Source organism: Triticum aestivum, chromosome 7A (assembly GCF_018294505.1).
Source record: "Triticum aestivum cultivar Chinese Spring chromosome 7A, IWGSC CS RefSeq v2.1, whole genome shotgun sequence".
Lineage (NCBI taxonomy): Eukaryota > Viridiplantae > Streptophyta > Magnoliopsida > Poales > Poaceae > Triticum > Triticum aestivum.
Window position 1 is genome coordinate 668,453,882 of NC_057812.1, and position 20,354 is coordinate 668,474,235.

Sequence of the window (20,354 nt, forward strand, 5' to 3'; positions counted from 1 at the left end):
TGCAGCAGGCACGCTGTCGGCATCGCCGCCCCCCGTCCGAGCTGCTCCTCCTCACCACACAGACGACAACGAAGCCACGCCGGGGACCGACCCGCTAGGACTCAGATGGGGCCGTGAGGGCCCAGATCTGGGCCGGGGACGCGCCGCCGGCCACCGCACGCCACCACGCCACCTTGCTGCCAAGGGCTGCACCGCCACCGCGCCTACCGCCGGCGACCGTCGTCGGGTCGCCGGGCCGCCGCCCAGCCGAGCCTCACCGCCGCCGTCACCAGTCCCGGGGAGGAGACGAACGCATGGGTACAGAAGGGCCCGCCGCCACCGGCCGCACCCGGGCCAGCGTCACGGCACCCCATGCACATGCCAACTCTCCGGTGCATGCAAAGCCCGTGTGCTTGCAAGTTGCAGCCGAAGAACTGGATTGGTTGATCCACGTGAATTCAAAACAAATGGATCTCCACCTGAATTAATTTAATTTAGTTAACACGCACATCATTTCTCTATGAGCACCTCCAAATCACCGTAGACACCTCGTCGTCGACAGGAACGTCTCCTTTCATTGAATGCGCATCGTCGAAAATCCTAAAAAAGTCAAAAAAATAAATACAAACATCAGAATTTAAACTCTGATAGGCTGAGGATATCACAGTCCCTTTAATCATCCAACCTCGCTAGTTCGTTGGATACTTGGACGGTTGGAGTCACCGGCTGTAGCGCCGGATGAGTCGAGTCGATCGACACCAACCGTACGTATATACTACTCGACAAACGGCCAGTCGGGTGGAAAAAAAACGGACAAACGGCCGGTCGGGCAGGACCCGTACGCACAGGACATGTCCCGGTGTTGAAATTTGGTCGAGAGCTACTCCATCTCCCCATCTGGATCGATTGTACGGTGCACGCTGTCGTCATCGTGCCGTGCCGTGTCGTACGTACGTCGTCCTCCCTGTCGCCCGGAGAAGCTGCCGCGGAGCTTCCGCCGAGCTTCACAGTTTGTATAGAGAAACAGTTCATTTGGACGAGGTACGTACGGTCGTTTCCTGCCCCTGCCCTGAGATTCTCCTTTGGCAGGTTTTACAGGTCCTACTTGCTTACGTCGCACACACGTGCTTGATTGCGTTACTGATTGAGATTGAGATTGCACGTGAGAGAAGGACCATTCTCTTGGTATAATTCGAGCATGTAGCCCGATCTCTTATACTCCTTCCATTCCAAAGCGCCCGCGCGTTCTGAGGTCCAACTTTGACCATAAATTTAAGCAACGAGACCAACTACGACGGGAGAAAAAATTATATAATTGAAAACTTCTTTCGAATACGAATTCACTGATATAATTTTTGCCCCCGCCGCAATCGGTCTTGGTAGTTAAATTTACGGTCAAAGTTGAAGCACGGAGATAGAGAAAGCACTACATTGTGGAATGGAGGGAGTACGTAACTTCTTATATGCCTTCGTAAACTTTAATTCCTTGTAATTTGAAGAGACGGCGACCGGATATAAATTGAACCCTAAAATTTAACTCAAATCGTACTGCCCTCACATGAAAGTCTCTCTTCATTTTTCTTCTCCTTTCTTATTTCTTTCGGACTAGCCTGGATGCTGAGAACGGCGGGCCGAGATAGGCCATTGGAAAGGTGAGGAAAGGCGCTGGACGCATACACGCAGAGCATGCACATGCCCAGGAAACACGCAGCAGCAGGTGCAGCACAACACACACGCACGCAGAAGCAGCACACACAAGCAAGCACACGCACAAGGAGTGAATTGCCCAAAATCCTCCAAATTCATCGCCGCCAGCGAGAATCCAACGCCGGCGAGGGTTGCCGGAGTTGAGGGGGCGTTGGGGTTCCAATTTTCTGGTCATCGGGGTGGTGGATGGCATGCGACGGCGGACGAGAGGAGGAGAAGAGGAAAATATATCAGAAGTGACGCTGAAGGAGTAAAAATAAGATACCTGGACTGCCTTTTTGGAAATAACTTCTTAAATTTTACTCCTCTGACTTTTAATTATTTGGTTAAGTGCGTCTACCTCTCAAATTTATTTCTCTAAAGATTTTTAGGGGATCGTGGATCGTCTAGACACTACTAGGAAAAGGACTATAGATGAAATTGACACTAATGGCGCATCAGACATGTGGTGCGCCATTACTATATACTAATGGCGCACCATGTGTTGGTGCGCCATTAGTGTGCAAATACTAATGGCGCACCATATCCACGGTGCGCCATTAGTAAAAAAAATTAAATTTTTTTCAAAACTACTAATGGCGCACCGTGGGAGTGGTGCGCCATTAGTAAGACAATTTTTTTTTAATTTTTTCAAAACTACTAATGGCGCACCGTGGGAGTGGTGCGCCATTAGTAATTTGGCCAAAACATTCGCCCGAATGCACATCACCCCCCCCCCCCCCCGGACCGCCTTTTCAGTTTTAAAAAAAATGATAGAAATGTCAAAAAAATAAAAGAAAATAAGATTCCCATGTGATATGTGGTCTAGTTGTTAGCAAAATTTACAAACATGAATTTTCGACTTTTTTGCAAAATCTTTCGAGAATTTGTAAAAATGGGCATAATTTTTGCGTACGAACTCGGATAAAAAAGTTTTTTATATGAAAAATCATCTACTCGAAAAGTTACATCCAAATTTAACCAGGGGAACCCCGTTAAACATTTTCAAAATCCTCAAAAACCTAACAGAAAAAAGATACGGGGCTTTTAAGGTCCGGAGAGGCAAAAAAATTCAAACTTACTAATGGCGCACCTGCCTTCAAAATTTAAAATAAATCAAAAAAATAATAAAAAAATTACTAATGGCGCACCTGCCCACGGTGCGCCATTACTATGCCGTATATATGGCTGGGCGTGGTCTTCTCCTCCTTACCTCTTCATTCTTCTCCTCCACTCCACCTCTCCTCCACTCCATCTCCTCCTCTCCTCCACTCCATCTTCCCTTCCCTCCTCCACCATACTACCCTCCTCCTCTCCGGCGACCTCCTCCTCCTCCTCTCCGGCGAACTCCTCCTCCTCTCCAGCGACCTCCTCCTCCCTCCTCTCCTCCCCTCCCCTCCCCTCCCCTCCCCTCACGGTTTCTCCTGCCTCCTCTCCGGTGAGCTCCTCCTCCCTCCTCTCCTCCCATTCCCTCATGGTTTCTCCTTCCTCCTCTCCGATGCTTCGGTGAACTCCTCTCCGGCGACCTCCTCCTCCTCTCCGGCGATGTAGGCGAGCGCCTCTCCGGTGACCTCCTCCTCCTCCTCTCCGGCGAACTCCTCTCCGGCAAAAGAACACGGCAAAAGAACGTACAAGATCCAAAAACAGGAACAAAATTTGAAATAATATCGTGCCAAAAAACGAGCAAAAAAAGCGAGCAAAAAATGGGCAAAAAAATCACGATCCAGATCCAAATTCAAAATTCAAAAATAGCAATGGCGCACACGGTGGGGGTTAAACGGTGCGCCACTACTATTTACCCGCCTTCAAAATTCAAAAATACTAATGGCGCACCGTGACCTATACTAATGGCGCACCAGTGGTGCGCCATTAATATATCAGATACTAATGACGCACCAGTGATGCGTCATTAGTAAAAAATACTAGTGGCGTGATACTAATGGCGCATCAGTGATGCGTCATTAGTAGGCAAAACTGATGCGCCATTAGTAGCCCTTTTCCTAGTAGTGAGAGATGATCTTAAGTACATACAGTAAATCTCAGCTCTTCAAACTAAAGCAGCAGCATTGACCAGAAGTCTTCAGCTAACTCTTAGATCCCCTTGACCATACAAACTGGGAAGCCTAGTCCATCTTTAGTCGTCTGGTACATCCATGCATGATAGCATCCAGCGGGAGGATAGGCTGCTTCAAATTTCGTTGTTGCTGGTGTGTAAAAGGCCGAGCTGCTTTAAATATTTGACGTGGCGCGATGAAGAAGCTGAAACTTACCTCCCGTGCCAACGGTTGGGTTTGGAGCGAACTCCATACTAGCCCTTCGCAGCCATAGCTGCGAGCTTGTTTGTGGAGCAAGCTTCATAAATTATGACAATTGAGCGCCGTATGACGATTTCGTTAGTGTGTCATTTTAGTTTAATCATTATATTAACAACTATAATGATGTTCGGGTATATACGACGACTCTACTAGAGTTACTCTAAAGTTGCAACTCTATAAGCTATATACAACAGCTAAATAATCTTACTAGAAATCAAGATCGAGAATTATAGTATCGTCCTTTGTGTTGATAAAGATAGTCATTCTGAATGAAAATATTTTCTACGGAAATAACATGTGATCGATCGACCAATCAAACGAGCAGGCGCAATCTCATCGACCGGGTCACTGTCAGATAATCAGTGCTACGAGAATAGACTTGACCAGCGGTTTCGCGGACGTGAGAAGCACGGAGACTTTAAAAATCTACCCAAGAGTTTTGACCAGGGCAACGGCGAAATGATCCCCGCCGTCTCTTGTCCCGAGTGAAAAGGCCCTATTCGGCCGCTCCGGATCAAGCCTTCACCGGTCAGGTAAATTAAGGTAGCTTTTCTGTGGACAAAGGTAAATTGATTAGCTAGCTACGTCAGTCTTCTACGACCAGGTGAATCCGTCCCAGCACTGCTAGGCGGACGACTAATTTAGACGACCAGTGCACGCCGATGAATCCCAGCCACCGAAACTCGTCCACAGCCCACACTCTGTTCGCTGGATTTATTGTCGTTCATGGATCGGCCACATGATGTCGTGTGTGGAGCAATTCCGAATCCGTCCAATTCACCGTTCTAGAAGCCATGTGAAGAGCAATAATGTTTAATCAATTCCTTTCAGTAAGACAGGATGCATGCCAACAATATTGACCGGGACCAGTGGATCGTGATGCTATAGCACTCATGCTAGCTAGATTCTATGATATCTCTATCGATCGACGACTCAACTTTGCACGCATGAAAATGTGTGAGGGAATATAACAGAGACCACGTATAATGGCCGAAACGGATACTTATGACGGAAATTGCTAGTGGAACTCGAGCTCCATGGAGCTTCAAATTTGAAATTTTCAAAAATCAATTTTTTGGTTCAAAAAATTCTGAAAGAAATACAAGCGTACCTACAGAAGTTACTATTTATATCACGTAAATAGCAAAAACTACCGGTCTCAGGGTTAGGGCGTCATAAAAGTACCACGAGTTTGGTTTTTCGTTTTAAAAAAAAACTCAAATTACTATTTGCTTAAAAACCAACCAAACGCCCGTCATCAGATCCGCTCGGTCGGGTCGGACCAGGTCAAAATGGTCCGAGCCGTCGCCCCGCCTCTCAGTCGCCCACCCCCCCCCCCCCCTCTCTCTCAGTCGTTGAGCTCGACGCCAGGCACGACCCCACCGCTCGTCGTATAGACCAGCCCCGCCCCACGGCTACTCCTTGGAGTACATGTGACGCCTGTTAGACATGATCCTGGACCACTTCACTCGCAATGAGTTTGAGCGTGTGATCCCTAGTGGATCCAATCGAACATACGAGTAAATCATCCGTTTGGCGAGGAGAGAGGGTGACTTTTCTCCATATCCCACTACTAGGGCGCGCTGAATGTCTTTCTTGTACCCATGATCATGTAACTCTCGTTTAGCGCATGTTGGACCAATGTGTGAATCTTTCTTGTATGGATCTTTGTGGTCAAATGGATCTTTGTGATGAACCAATGTATGAACCTTTGTGATCAAATGAATCTTTGTGATGAACCTATGTATGAATGTTTGTTATCAAATGAATTTTTGTGATTAACCTATGTATGAAACTATGTACCGGCGATGTAGCATCACACCGTTAATTTGAAGCTTCTTGTGATCACACATGTAGCACTTTTGACTAGACATGTAACATTTGTTCTGTGTATATCAAATTGGAAAGAACGCCATAATTAGGCATAGTCTATCAAATAACTAACAACATGATCTCAGTATTTACAAAAAACACCAACATGATAGTACGATAGTTTGACTAGTTCAAGTGGAACATCAATGCATACATGATCAAGTTGAGTACATCACACACACAAATAGTTTTGGGACTGTTCAACAATAACATCACAAACAAATAGCAAGCTCAATACCAACATGCTCAAGTTCAGTACATCACATACACACACATAAATAGTTTTAGGATAGTTCAATAGCAACATCACAGACAAATAGCAATCCCAAGCTCATCAGGACAGAAAAATAGTTTTAGGACAACAACAACAACAATTGTTGTTGTTGTTGTTGTTGTTGTTGTTGTTGTTGTTGTTGTTGTTGTACTATTTGGCATCATCTTCCTCTTTGGCCCAACCTGCACAGCAGATGAACTAGAAGGTCTCGGTGCATTGAAAGCTCTAGATGCTTCTCTTGCATTTATCGTGTATTGGTTGGAGAGGTAGTAGAAGACCTTATGTTTTTGGTAGGTACAGATGGAATTCTTCTCTCTCTTGATGTAAAGGTACCAGTTCCAGCTGTTGAAGCTACTTTTGTTGAAACTCTTATTGGAGATGGAGTAGGTACAGAAGCAACTCGAGGTGGAGTAGGTACAGAGGAAGTTGGTTCTGCTCTAGGAGAATTGGGGATTTGGTGGGCCTTGCAATACTAGATCTTGTTGCATAAGGTCTAGGTGGTGCAGGTGCAAAATAAGAGGGGGTGAAAGTATAATTCTCTACCTAAGTCGGTTTTGGTGATAATGCTAATATGAATTGAAGACTAATCTTGTGCGCTAAGTTTATACAAGATGGATTAGTCAAAAAGGATTAAGCAAAGGTGGATGTGGACCCCTAATATAATTGTCAAAGAGAAAAGATGGTGGTATGCTCAATGATCATACCATTTTACATTTTCTGAAGTATAGGAAAACCACACTATTAAGAGGGGTGCTCAATTAAATGATGGTGAAACTCATGCTTCTTTGGTACATTCAAAATACACACATCTTGTTCCTTACATCACATGCCATCGAATAACTAAAGGTTCCATCATGAACAATCAAATTGGCTTCTCTTGCACTACCTGGAAGTTTGGTTCGAAACATCTGAAGGCTACTTCCAAACACTACCGAATCCGACATCTCTTTCGGTGTACAACGGTCACTTTGGAAATATGTTATGCACTTCCAATGGTCACTTTTGTGAGTGGGCCTATATAAGCTCACTTCATATTCTCCAAGTGGCATCCAGAAAGCCTCAAATCCTCCATTTTCCTCCATCAAAACACTTCACACCTTTGAGGGAAAAGATAAAGGAGCTCCCTACCTATGTTTTGGCCAAACTAAATTGAGTTCTCCTTTGATTTCATTGAGAATTTGTTACTCTTGGGGGTTGGAGATTCTTAGGCGGATAGGGGGTCTCCAGTGAGGAATCAACTTGTGAATTACCCCAGAAAGTTTGTAAAGGTTTGGAGCCTGCCTTGAGGTCTACCACTAATGGTTGAGGATCACCTTGGTGGTGATATCTCAAGGAGAATAGGGTGAGCCTTTGTGGTTTTCCAGAGCTGTCCATGGTCCTATGCAGGTTGTGCGACTGCATAAGGCCCACAAAATACATGATTGGATCCGTATGTGGTCGTTACGATACCATGCGAAAGTGTGTGCACTTACGGTATCTAAGGGTGTGTTTGGTTTCGATCATGGGCCGGAATGTAACGGATTCGACCCTTACCTGGGCCTTGTTCCTGCGTTCGGTTGACAAGTAGAACCGGAACCCACGCATTCCTCTGGAGTGAATATTGCACCAAGATCTGGAACGTGCTCGTACCTCCAAATCAAAGGAATCACGCGTAATCCGAGTCCCGCTCTCATCTTCCCCACGACACTCCCCCCTCTCTCCTTCCATGGTGCCTCATCTCTCTCTCTCTCTCTCTCTCTCTCTCTCTTTCTCTCTCGATCTGCGCCACGGCAATGAAAGCAAATGGGGTCATGACAAAACAGAAGCAGGGTGGCGGGCATCTTCTACGGCAAGCAAGTAGCAGGAGTTCCCATTCCCCTCTCCCTCTCATCTCAGCGGTGGCGGCTAGAAGTGAGTGCAAACGGCATGGCTAGAGACCTACTAGTCTACAAGGGGGAATAGGAGGAGCATAGACGTCATGTAACTGACAAGTTCATGGCTGCCTTCATCCGGCGCCGAGGCTGGGCGCCAGATCCACGTGCACGCCACCAAACTCAGCATGGACGCCTGGCCGGAGGCCCCCTCATCGGAGTCCCTCGTCTGGATGAGCGTCCACACTCCGTCGGCGTCTCGAACCCGTCCAATGGTTGCTTGTAGTTAAAGCTTATCTGTCCGTCCTTATCTTTGATAGTAGAAATACTATCTAACTTCACGAGCGACATCGACAAATTGGATTTACAATTTCTAATGCTGCTATTAGGTCTTGTTGCAACGTTTTAACAGTGGTGGTTTATGTTAGTGTCCGTATATGGCCATTATTATGTTTGTACAATGATTGGTCCCTCTTTGCCATGTGTTATTGCTCTAATTTACACACACATACGAGGTAACCTCATCCTTTCCATGCAAAAAATAATTTGAACTAAATTGATTCCATCATATGTCTCCAACCAAACATGGAGACCGAATCATTCCATTCCATCTTTTAGCGCGCACCAAACACCAAGAATGGAATCGACCCATTCTAGTTGAATGGAACCATGACATTCCATTTCACTTGGTTCCCAATCCAAACACACTCTGAGTGCAATCGATGAGAACGGTAGCACGGGATATGTGCAAGTGGTTTGGATGGTGATCCAAATTGAGCTATGTGTGGGCATATGTCCCTATTTCTGTCTGTTGTGGCTTTATTTTTATTTTGGCAATCTTGTACTTCACTGCGAAAGCTTCTTACTTAGATTTTAGTAGATCCTCCCTTCGTCTCTTAAATCCAATCATAATATAAGATCTTATTGCATCCAATTTGCTCACAAATTGGATGTGATGTGTGCATCACAATGATACAGATGTCGGGGATATCCTCCTTTTCTAAAAAAACACTATGTTCACTCCCAGCAGAACACAGTACACAGACAACACTCCAATTTTATTACTCATGAGCACATTGACTAGAGTGCACATACAAATAAATCAACTGCAACATGTTATTTCTTTTCCAAATGAGGGGAATTGCATTATTATCAACTAATTCACTTCTACAAGAGCAAGCTTCTTCTACATCCATGGACACCAAAAGAACCTCTGAGTTTTATTACAAAGTACAAACGCCTCGAAAAACAGCTACATTTTTCACTGAGGGAGCGAACGCGCGTCACATCAACATGAAAACCTGGGATTTCCATGTAAGCTTTGTAAAATCTCTGCAAATGCAGATATTTCGACTCCAAGGAAACAGTTGCTTCTTATCAGCAAGTAATCATAGGGAGTTCATTCGCGAATGATGATTTAGTTCTACATGTGGAAGAATGAAACAATATATGAGAGGTTTCGTACCATGTTGATGTCGAAGTGTGTCACGCCAGCGTGGCTCTGGGGCGCAAGGAAGACAACCGCCTGTACAGCGAAACAAAATATATACAAGCACAGACCGATCAATAACTTACAATGAACAATTCAGTAATTTAAGTGTCAAACTAGTAATCCTAAATTGAAAATCAAGTTGTAATGCATCTCCTGTTTGGGGCATATAGCAGAGGGCTTAATCGGTGTATCAGGAACTTGTTGATAAATAAAACGATTATTGGTCTAAAATGTATTGTTAGGATAAATGGTATTTATCAAAACAAAAAACAAAATTTAGCACAAAGCACACACCAGTTGGACTTCATCTCCAGTAGCAAATTTACTGTCACATCCTTCCAGAAGTTTTTCAATTGCTATGGTGACAGAGATAAAAATGTTAAGTACTACAACACCCTTCGTTATGGTAAACTATCGATTTTGGAGTTGTAAGAGAAGTGTGTTGAAGGAAATACGATGATATGATGTGAAACAGAAAAGAGGATAACAACGTGTTGGAAACCATACCTTTAAATCCCTCGTAAATGTAATGATGCACTATCTAAAGGCTCTCATCGGAGCCCAACTTTCCATTAATGAACCACCAGATAAGAATAGCTAAAAATAAGGTTTTGTTTGGAATATTGCGCCAGTATTGTAGAAAAATGTTTTGCCAAACAACAACTAGGTGTGAGTGAACTTTTGATAACAGCATAACACTGAAGAGGTTGAATGCTTGAGCACAAGATGTTTGCAATCTGCAACAAATAAGATATGCATATATGTGCAGGGCTTTGCAACTTGCAGTTAAAAGTTACACAATGAAACAAGTAATCAAAAGCATGACATTTCTAGAACTTTGTTGCTCCTTTCCTTTTTGAGCATTAAGTGTTCGATGCAAACATAGCATGGAAAAATGATTGAACACTTTAGTTGGTTTTAGTATAAGGTCTCTTCACTTGCAAACAACTCCTGCAAAACATGTACCTACAGATTAAGATGTAGAAAATCATAGTATAGCTGAATATGTGTGTTGTTGTTGTATTGATCTGACCCTCGCAGGGGTATATATGGAGTATAATATGAGGGAGACGGACTTGGAGTAGATGGCAAGTCGTACATGGTTTAACCTCTCCTATCTCTAACCCCTAATCTCTAACTTATCATAATTATACCTCTTACATTCCCCCTCAATCGTAGCTTGAGTGAAGCGAACGATTACGACTGAGTTTGAAGTCTTGTGTTCGTATTCTCCGTTGCTCCATCATCAATTGCGTCTATGATGGGTCGGCACCTAGGGCGGTGACTGTGTCCCCTTCTGGTGCCTTCCTTGTCCCTCCTTTCTTCCCTCCCGCGGTCACAGCAGGAATGGCGTGAACGCTGGTGATGACGCGGCCGCTGTTAACTAGATTTGTTGCCGATATGTTGTTGTAGACGTAATCATATGGTCGATGTCGAGGTTGTCGATCGTGATGAAGCCGTGGTTGAAGTAGTCGTGGTCGATGTAGAACTCATCATAGTTGGTGTAGCCGCAATCGCCAGAAGCGTAAAAAAATGCGAGATGTCTATGACGTAGCTGCAATCGTGTAGCCGATGTTTTGCACTATATTTCAACACCCCCTCATGTCTAGACTTATTTAGTCCTTATACATGGGGTTTATTTACGCCGTAGAATCTTTTTTTAATATAACATTGGCAGGGTCTTGAACTCAAGACCTCGTGGCTCGGATACCATATTGAATTCATGCTCTAGCCAACTCATTCAAAAGTCTGAACTGATGAAGAGAGACGGAAAATATAGACCTTATACGTCCATTTTGCATCATGTTTTCTTACTGTTATTTGCGATGTTTTTATCCATAATAATGCTTTTTGAGTAATTCTAATGCCTTTTCTCTCATAATTTGCAAGGTACACACCAAGGGGGAGAATTTTGGCAGCTGGAAATCTGGACCTGGAAAAGCTACATCAGGCCACCTATTCTGCACAACTCCAAACAAGCTGAAACTTCACGAAGATTTTTTATGGATTATTTAAGAATTATTGGAGCAAATAACTGCCAGGGGGGCCCACCAGGTGGGCACAACCCACCTAGGTGCGCCCTGATGGGTTGTGCCCTCCTCGGCCCACCTCCGGTGCCCATCTTTTGGTATATAAGTCATTTTGACCTAGAAAAAATAAGAAGAGGACTTTCAGGATGACGCGCCGCCGCCTGGAGGCGGAACTTGGGTAGGAGCACTTTGCCCTCCGGCGGAGCGATTTCGCCGGGGGAACTTCCCTCCCGTTGTCATCATCATCACCAACAACTCTCCCATCTTGGGGAGGGCAATCTCCATCAACATCTTCAACAGCACCATCTCCTCTCAAACCCTAGTTCACCTCTTGTAACGCCCCGAGACCGTTGCGCCAGGTGTCTTCCAGTTATTCGTTGTTGTTGCCTTATCATTTAATTATGTGTCAGGCATTTAATATCATGTTATCATGTGCATCGCATTTGCATACGTGTTCGTCTCATGCATCCGAGCATTTTCCCCGTTGTCTGTTTTGCAATTCGGCGCTTCTATGTCCTCCGGCGCTCCCTTTTGCCTCTTTTCGTGTGCGGGTCTTAAACTGTCTCGGAATGGACCGAGATTTGCCAAGCGGCCTTGGTATACCACCGGTAGATCGCCTGTCAAGTTTCATGCCATTTGGAGTCCGTTGGATACTCCAATGGTTAACCGAGGAACCGTAAAGGCCTCGTATGTGTTGCAGCCCAACACCCCTACAAATTGGCCCAAAAACCCATCCAAACCTCCTCCATCCTCTCGGTCGTTCGATCACGATCGCGTGGATGAAAACTGCACCTCATTTGGAGTCTCCTAGCTCCCTCTACCTATATATATGTGGCTCCCTCCGAATTTCGCGGATGCAACCCTAATTTTTCCCCTTGTGCCGCCGGACGTGTCTTCCTCCGCGCCGGACATGTCCACACCGCCCCTTCGACGAATCACGCAGCGCCGCCTCAGTCGCCGCCGTCCCGCGCGCCGCCGAGATCCGTGTCCGGCCCCGCGGGCCCAGCGCCGCTGCCCATGCCCGAGATCTCCCTCCGCCCGAGGCGCGCCTCCCGCCGCTCGCTGCCGCCGCCGCGCTCCCTGTGCGCCACCACCGTCTTTTTCCATGCCGCCGCCGTCTTTTGCCGCGCCGCTCGCCGCCCGCTCGCGCCGCCCGAAGTTCGCCGGCCGCCCTGCCCCGTGTTCCCCGCGTCGCCCTTCACTGGAGACCGGCCGGATATGGCGAGGCATGGCCGGATCCGCCCGACCCCGACCTCCTCGACCACCCTCCGGCGCCTCCCCGCTGCCACATCGCCGGAGTTCGCCGCTCTCATCGCCGGAGCCCCGCACCAGCCGGATCCACCGCGGGTGGATGAGATCCACCCGTCCCCCAATCCAAACAGCGCGTCCTCCGGCCCGGTTTCCTTCGTCCCGCGCCGCTCCATCCCATTGACTTCTCGGAGGGGTATAATTTCCACTAAGTCCCAGATCTGTGTTATTTTTATGCCTCCTTCATCATGTCATAACTTTGTGCTTGCCGCTCTGTTTTGCGTGCATGAGAAATCAAAATGTTCATCTGATTGTCCTCTTCATTTTGTTCCATTGCACCATGCTTGTTTGAGTCCATCTTGATGCCCTAAATGCTGTTGCAAGAGTGCTATAAAATGTTAGTTTCTGTTTCTTAACAGATTATGGACATTTTTCATTTTTGCCATCATTAATGTGTGCCTCCTATGAACTTGAGCCCTACATGTGTTTTGGGCTATGCCATGCCATCTTTAAAGGGGTGTATGCCATATATTTTTGTGATCAATGTGGTGACTAGCACAAGCATGCAAAGTAGCTCTCGTGATGTTGCTGATTTCAGGGACTTAGAATTCTTCTAAGTCATTTCCCTGATGTTATTTTTATGCCATGTATTCATGTTGCTACAGAGTGATTCATGCCTCTTTTGAGCATGTTTAGTAAGGATCATTTTGAGATATTGTTATGTTCTATCCATCCATGCCTTTGTTTGAAATTATGGGGTACCCTAGCATGACTCAATCTTGCTCTACTTTTGCTAGAAAATGTTCATGGCAGATTGTTTACGTGTTAATCAATTTTGCCAAGGTTGTTGTAGTTGATCCTTGCATGCTATGAGATTGTTCTTGCCATGTATAGCTTCTTGATCATGTCTTCTTGCTGGGTGTATGCTTAGCTTGTAATGCAATGCCTTATGTTGAGTGCATCGAGCTCGCAAACATGCCTTCATAATTTTGTTTATGCCATGTCCAGTTTTTTGCTAAGTCTGAATCTGTTAACGAAACTTGCTATGTTTACATGGGTGCCATCATATCTTCTGATCATTTTTGGCTTATGTTCAGTAAGGGACTTTTGTTATATGCTTTGATTAGTTTCATGCCATGCCTTGCTTTCCCATGATATGTTCCTGTAGCATGTTGTTAACTTGCTCTAAACATTGCTTCCTGATGTTAAATCCTGACATGTTATTTTTACTAAGTCTGTGATGCTGATATCTTTTGCCCTTTTGCCATGCTTATTTGAACCTGCTCTTGTGTGATTTAGCCGTAGCTCAGTGTTCATCTTTGTCAAGCATCTTGAGTGGATCACTGCCATGTGCTTTTTTGCTATGTTAGAGTCCAGTAGCTTATTTTTTCTTGATGCATTTTAGATGGCATCGTGCTGTTAATCGCAGAATAGTGCCATTATTCTTTTGCTTGCCATTTGCAAACCATGCATCCGATTCCTGTGATCTTTATATCGATTTCGACCGAAATCAACTCATCTTTCCAGCGGCACTCTTGGTTTTCCAAGTTGAGGCCTGGTTCCATCTTTTCCTTCCGGAGCTCGCATATGCATTGCATATCACATCCCGCATGTCATGCCATGTTTTGCATCATGTTGCTTGTGCATTGCACCGTGGTTGATTGTGGTTTCCTTTGCTTGTGTTCTTGCTTTGGGTAGAGCCGGGAGACGAGTTCGTGATCGAGGTAACCGTTGAGTACGTTTACGAGGGTCAAGCGTTCGTCTTCTCGGAGAACTTTGCAGGTAAGATGACCATACCCCTGAAATCACTTCTATCTTTGCTTGCTAGTTGCTCGCTCTATTGCTATGTCGTGATACCTACCACTTGCTATATCATGCCTCCCACATTGCCATGTCAAGCCTCTAACCCACCTTGTCCTAGCAAACCGTTGTTTCGCTATGTTACCGCTCTGCTCAGCCCCTCTTATAGTGTTGTTAGTTGCAGGTGAAGATGGAGTTTGTTCCTTGTTGGAACATGGATATGCTGGGATATCACAATATCTCTTATTTAATTAATGCATCTATATACTTGGTAAAAGGTGGAAGGCTCGACCTTATGCCTGGTGTTTTGTTCCACTCTTACCGCCCTAGTTTCCGTCATACCGGTGTTATATTCCTTCATTTTGCGTTCCTTACGCGGTTGGGTTATAATGGACCCAACCTAGCATTTTTCCCTTGGGTTTCCGGAGCCCGAGGGTCATCTTTATTTTAACACCCCCCCCCCCCCGAGCCAGTGCTCTTCTTAGTGTTGGTCCAAACTAGAGTCCTTTGCAGCGCCCCCTCGGGGAAACTCGAGGTTTGGTTTTAGCTGTACGGAGCGCTCATCTGGTGTGCCCTGAGAACGAGATATGTGCAGCTCCTATCGGGATTTGTCGGCATATCCGGGCGGCTTTGCTGGTCTTGTTTTACCATTGTCAAAATGTCTTGTAACCGGGATTCCGAGTCTGATCGGGTCTTCCTTGGAGAAGGAATATCCTTCGTTGACCGTGAGAGCTTGTGATGGGCTAAGTTGGGACACCCCTGCAGGGATTTGAACTTTTGAAAGCCGTGCCCGCGGTTATGGGCAGATGGGAATTTGTTAATGTCCGGTTGTAGAGAACTTGACACTTAACTTAATTAAAATGCATCAACCGCGTGTGTAGCCGTGATGGTCTCTTCTCGGCGGAGTCCGGGAAGTGAACACAGTTCTTGTGTTATGCTTGAACATAAGTAGTTTCAGGATCACTTCTTGATCACTTCTAGTTCACGACCATGCTTTGCCTTCTCTTCTCGCTCTCTTTTGCGTATGTTAACCACCATATATGCTAGTGCTTGCTGCAGCTCCACCTCATACCTTTTCCCTACCCATAAGCTTAAATAGTCTTGATCGCGAGGGTGTGAGATTGTTGAGTCCCCGTGACTCACAGATTACTTCCAAAACCAGTTGCAGGTGCCGATGATACCGTGCAGGTGACGCAACTGAGCTCAAGGAGGAGCTCGATGAAGATCGTGTTCGTTGTGTTGTTTCGATTCTAGTTGTTCAGTAGTGGAGCCCAGTCGGGGAGATCGGGGATCTAGCATTAGGGGTGGTCTTATTTTATTTTGGTTCCGTAGTCAGACCTTGAGTGTATTCTGGATGATGTGATGCTATATTCATGTATTGTGTGAAGTGGCAATTGTAAGCCAACTCTTTATCTCTTTCTTATTCAGTACATGGGATGTGTAAAGATTACCCCTCTTGCGACATTCCTACAATGTGGTTATGCCTCTAAGTCGTGCTCCGACACGTGGGAGTTATAGCCACATAGTGGGTGTTACAAGTTGGTAATCAGAGCCTTCCCCGACTTAGGAGCCCCCTTGCTTGATCGAATCGCTGGTGTTGTTGAGTCTAGAAAAATGTTTTGAGTCTTATAGGATTATATATATCGGAGAGTAAGATTCTTTTTACTCCCCAGTCCCTTCTTCGCTCTGGTGAGGCCTCCTGATGTAGAGTTTTGACTCTTCTCTTCTCAAATTTCACTAAAAAAATTAGGACCACGCGGGTATCTTGGAATCGTTCCGATGGTTTTGTGACGAGAACATTGTGCTTGGTGCCTCCTGACATTTAGGGGTTGTGGCAGTGTCCCAAGGAGTTGGGCTCCGAGGTGTTGTCGTCACAATTTTATCGTTGCAGTTCTGGAATACCTGAGTTTCGCCGACATCGAAAATCTCTTTTATACAGTTGTTGGTGAGATAACCTCGATGCCACCCAGTACTGGGCGGGAGTTCGGGAGTATTGCCATAACTCGTATAACGGATGCTTTTTGAAGGTTGACGTAGACGATTTCCGAAGGTTTCTTTGTTATGTGTTGAAGGATGGATACAGCTGGATGTAGGATTTGCTAGTTTGGGTGAGATATTATGCTTCCCCTGTATCCCCAACACCTGATTGCATAACCGGAAAGTTTTGGGAGTTTATAAGTGGGAATTCAAGTAGCTCCTAGGATATCTTTCCGACAGATGCATGATATGAAATTGGGGTTCGACGTCTAGTGGTCCGCCTATCCACGGTTGGTTTTACAGTGGTCTCGTTGTGTCTTAAAGAGTCCTTGGCTATGCTGACTCGGGGACTCTTCGTATGTCATGTGCACTGCCTTGTACATGATGGTGCTATATGATCGAGCCCGTGTGGGCCCCACCACAAAAACTTCGGACGAAATCTCTATCGTATGTTTGTTCTGGCTTATCCTGCAAGCCAATCCTTGTTTTGTTTTGATTGTGGTACTTGAGTTGCTTCAATGGCAAGTGTTGATTCCATACCTTTCCTAAGTGGTGTTCTCATATTTCTATGTGAATACTAATTCTTCTTGGTCATCAAGGTTGTCATCTCAATTCTTTTTTCCAACCGATGTGCCCCTCTTCAAGTGGATCTGATCTTTTTCAACATCCGCAAGATCAACTCTAAGTCTTCTCAACGGTGTTTGTTTCATCTGTCCCAAGTTGCCTTTGTTTTTCCCGCCCTCCCACCCTTGTTTCTTCAAGGACTTTATATCTTCATCAAGTATCCAATTTATTCCCGTGAAGTCTCTTCATTCTTTCTTTCAGTATTCTTATCCGATGATTCTCAGGAAGATGCTAACGGAGCTTTCAGTTCATCATTCTTCATTCTTTTCTTCTCCGATGGTTTCAATTCAAGCTTTTGGTGTTGATCATTCCTTTCCTTATTTCAAATATCTTCTCATGCCGGTGCACCTCTTAATCATTCACCTCCCGCTATACATTTGTTCCGGAGTGCCGAAGATAGCTCAGAAGATTCGTGTTTCCACTCTGTTTTTTTTGTTCAAGCTCTTTCGAGGATGTTATCTCAGTCAAGTCATTTAATTCAACCGGTGCAATCTCTCTTTTAAATCATTTCAACAGTGTTTCTCTTGAGTGGGCCCTAACCCACAGGTCTTTTCGCAGGATCTTACCTGACTCTTCTAATTTTTTCCGGAGTTACTCTCAAATTCATTTCAAAGTTTGACGTAAGAATGAACTGTCATCAGTCAAATGTCTTTCTCCAAGATCTGTCAAATTCTTATCACCGTCGGCTCAAGCTTTCTATTCTTCATTCCGGAGTGCCTCAACAATTCAAAGTGGTGTTTCTCATCACCATTATCAACATTTGAAGACCGAAGAAGAGTTTCTCTTAAATCTTGCTCCATTCTCTTCAAGATTCGTGATTCTAGCTTGTTGCCATCCTCGCATAATTGTTTTTGATTGTGAGAATTCTTTTCAACCATCCGGAGCAATTCAGTAGTCTTTTCAGTTCGATTCTCCGAAGATCATCATTTCGGGTTTATTCGTTCTCAACTTTCAGCTCTCATTCTCCAAATCATACTGGTGCATCGTTCAAATATCCTCTAATCAATTCATGATCTCTTCGTTCATTTGCTAATTCTTCCCGTTGTTTTTTTATTTCGTTCATTTTCAATTCTTATGGTGGTTCGTTCAAGATCTCTCTTCCCTCCGTTACCGTATCAATTCATTCGTTCTTCCCAAATCCTACCGGTGGTTCGTTGAAGACCTTCCCAAGTTTGCGCCATATCTCTTCTTAGTCATTTCTACGAGAATAAGTGGCATGCTAAATCCGTTGCTTGTCATCAATTTAATTGGTGAGGGATACGCATAATGTAATTCTTATTATTGTGTCTTCCAAGTGATTATTTCTTTATTCCAGAGGTTCATCAAATTCTCTATTTCGATTGTTTTCATCTTTTCTTTTCCAGAGTTTCAAGTTTTCCGCATTGTCTCGTCGCAAAGCTCCATTTAATCATTCCAAGGCTTCAGCTTATATTCTCAACTTCTCTTTCTTTTTGTCATCCTTTATTACCGGAGTTCTTCATGGAGGCTCTACATGATGGTTCTTTAAGGATTTAATTCCTTCTTGAAGTGTTCTTTGAGATTCTTTTCAGAGGAGCTCAAGTATTCTTCATCTTGCATATTGAAGTGCAATTCTTTCTACCTTATCTTTTGAGGTGGTGTTATGTCATTCTTGATAATTTCCTTCGAGTTTCATGATTCACAAGTTATCAAGAATGAGATATTTTAAATCCATCAATCTCGTCATTGGAGTTATCTTGGGTTATATTTCACCTAAAGCCTTCCCTAAGGATTGTTGCTAACTATGGTGCTTATAAATGATCCAATTTCTTCATTTATCCTCCCGGTGGAATAAGTTTCTCGTTCCTTGTTGATATCAATCCAATCTATTGTTTCGTTAGTGGCAAAATTTCACCTCAAGAATTTGAGATGTTTCCATAAGTCCACAATAAGCTTACACTTTTCGTTGGTGGTTTTCCAACAACTCCGTTCGACCTTTCTCCTAAAGATGCTTTCAAGCTCATTCAAGGTAGAATCTATTGTTTTCTCCTCCGTTCATTCCATTCCATCCTCTCATTTCTTCCGGAGGATTGTGATGTTGCTCTCTCCACCCATCATCCCATTTTTGTCAAAAGATCATGTTCCTTTCCTTGCTTATCCGTTTAACCGGAGTGTCGTGCCCTCTTATCAAGTTCTTCCCATTTTGACAAGTTTTACCTCCCTTCTCAACCGGAGTGTTGTGTCATCTCTTCTAGTTCTTTTAATCTTATCTAGTTTCTTATCACTTTTCAACCGGAGTGCTACCCGAATTTGTTCTTCCTTGTTCCTCTTTTCTAATGGAGTGTTTTCAACTTCGTTCACCTCCGTTGTATTCTTTTCTCGAAGTTGTTCAACCTTTCAAGGTTCTTTGGTTTCACTCGTTTGTCAAAGAAGCAACTTAGTTTTACCTCTCATCTTCCTCTTCCTTTTCCCTTCGGTGCCATTCTAGATCTCGGGACGTGATCCTCTCGTAGTGGTGGAGTGTTGTAACGCCCCGAGACCGTTGCGCCAGGTGTCTTCCAGTTATTCGTTGTTGTTGCCTTGCATTTGCTTGCGTGTCATGCATTTCATATCATGTTATCATGTGCATGGCATTTGCATGCGTGTTCGTCTCATGCATCCGAGCATTTTCCCCATTGTCCGTTTTGCAATCCGGCGCTTCTATGTCCTCAGGCGCTCCCTTTTGCCTCTTTTCATGTGCGGGTGTTAAACTGTCTGGGAATGGACCGAGATTTGCCAAGCGGCATTGGTATACCACCGGTAGGCCGCCTGTCAAGTTCCGTGCCATTTGGAGTCCGTTTGATACTCCAACGGTTAACCGAGGAACCGTAAAGGCCTTGTGTGTGTTGCAGCCCAACACCCCTTCAAAGTGGCCCAAAAACCCATCCAAACCTCCTACATCCTCTCGGCCGTTCGATCACGATCGCGTGGCCGAAAACCGCACCTCATTTGGAGTCTCCTAGCTCCCTCTACCTATATATATGTGGCTCCCTCCGAATTTCGCGGATGCAACCCTAATTTTTCCCCTCGCGCCGCCGGACGTGTCTTCCTCCGTGCCGGACATGCCCGCACCGCCCCTCCGACAAATCACGCAGCGCCACCTCAGCCGCCGCCGTCCCGCGCGCCGCCGAGGCCCGCCAGGCCCGCGTCCAGCCCCGCAGGCCCAGCGCCGCCGCCCGCGCCCTGGATCTTCCTCCGCCCGAGGCGCGC

At 45.2% G+C, this 20,354-nt stretch overlaps 1 pseudogene; it reads right to left on the bottom strand.

Annotated features, from left to right (window-relative positions):
- Nucleotides 1-203: 203 nt before the first annotated feature.
- The window catches only part of LOC123153687 (glutathione S-transferase-like), a 46,337-nt pseudogene continuing 26,186 nt past the window's right edge, over nucleotides 204-20,354 (bottom strand).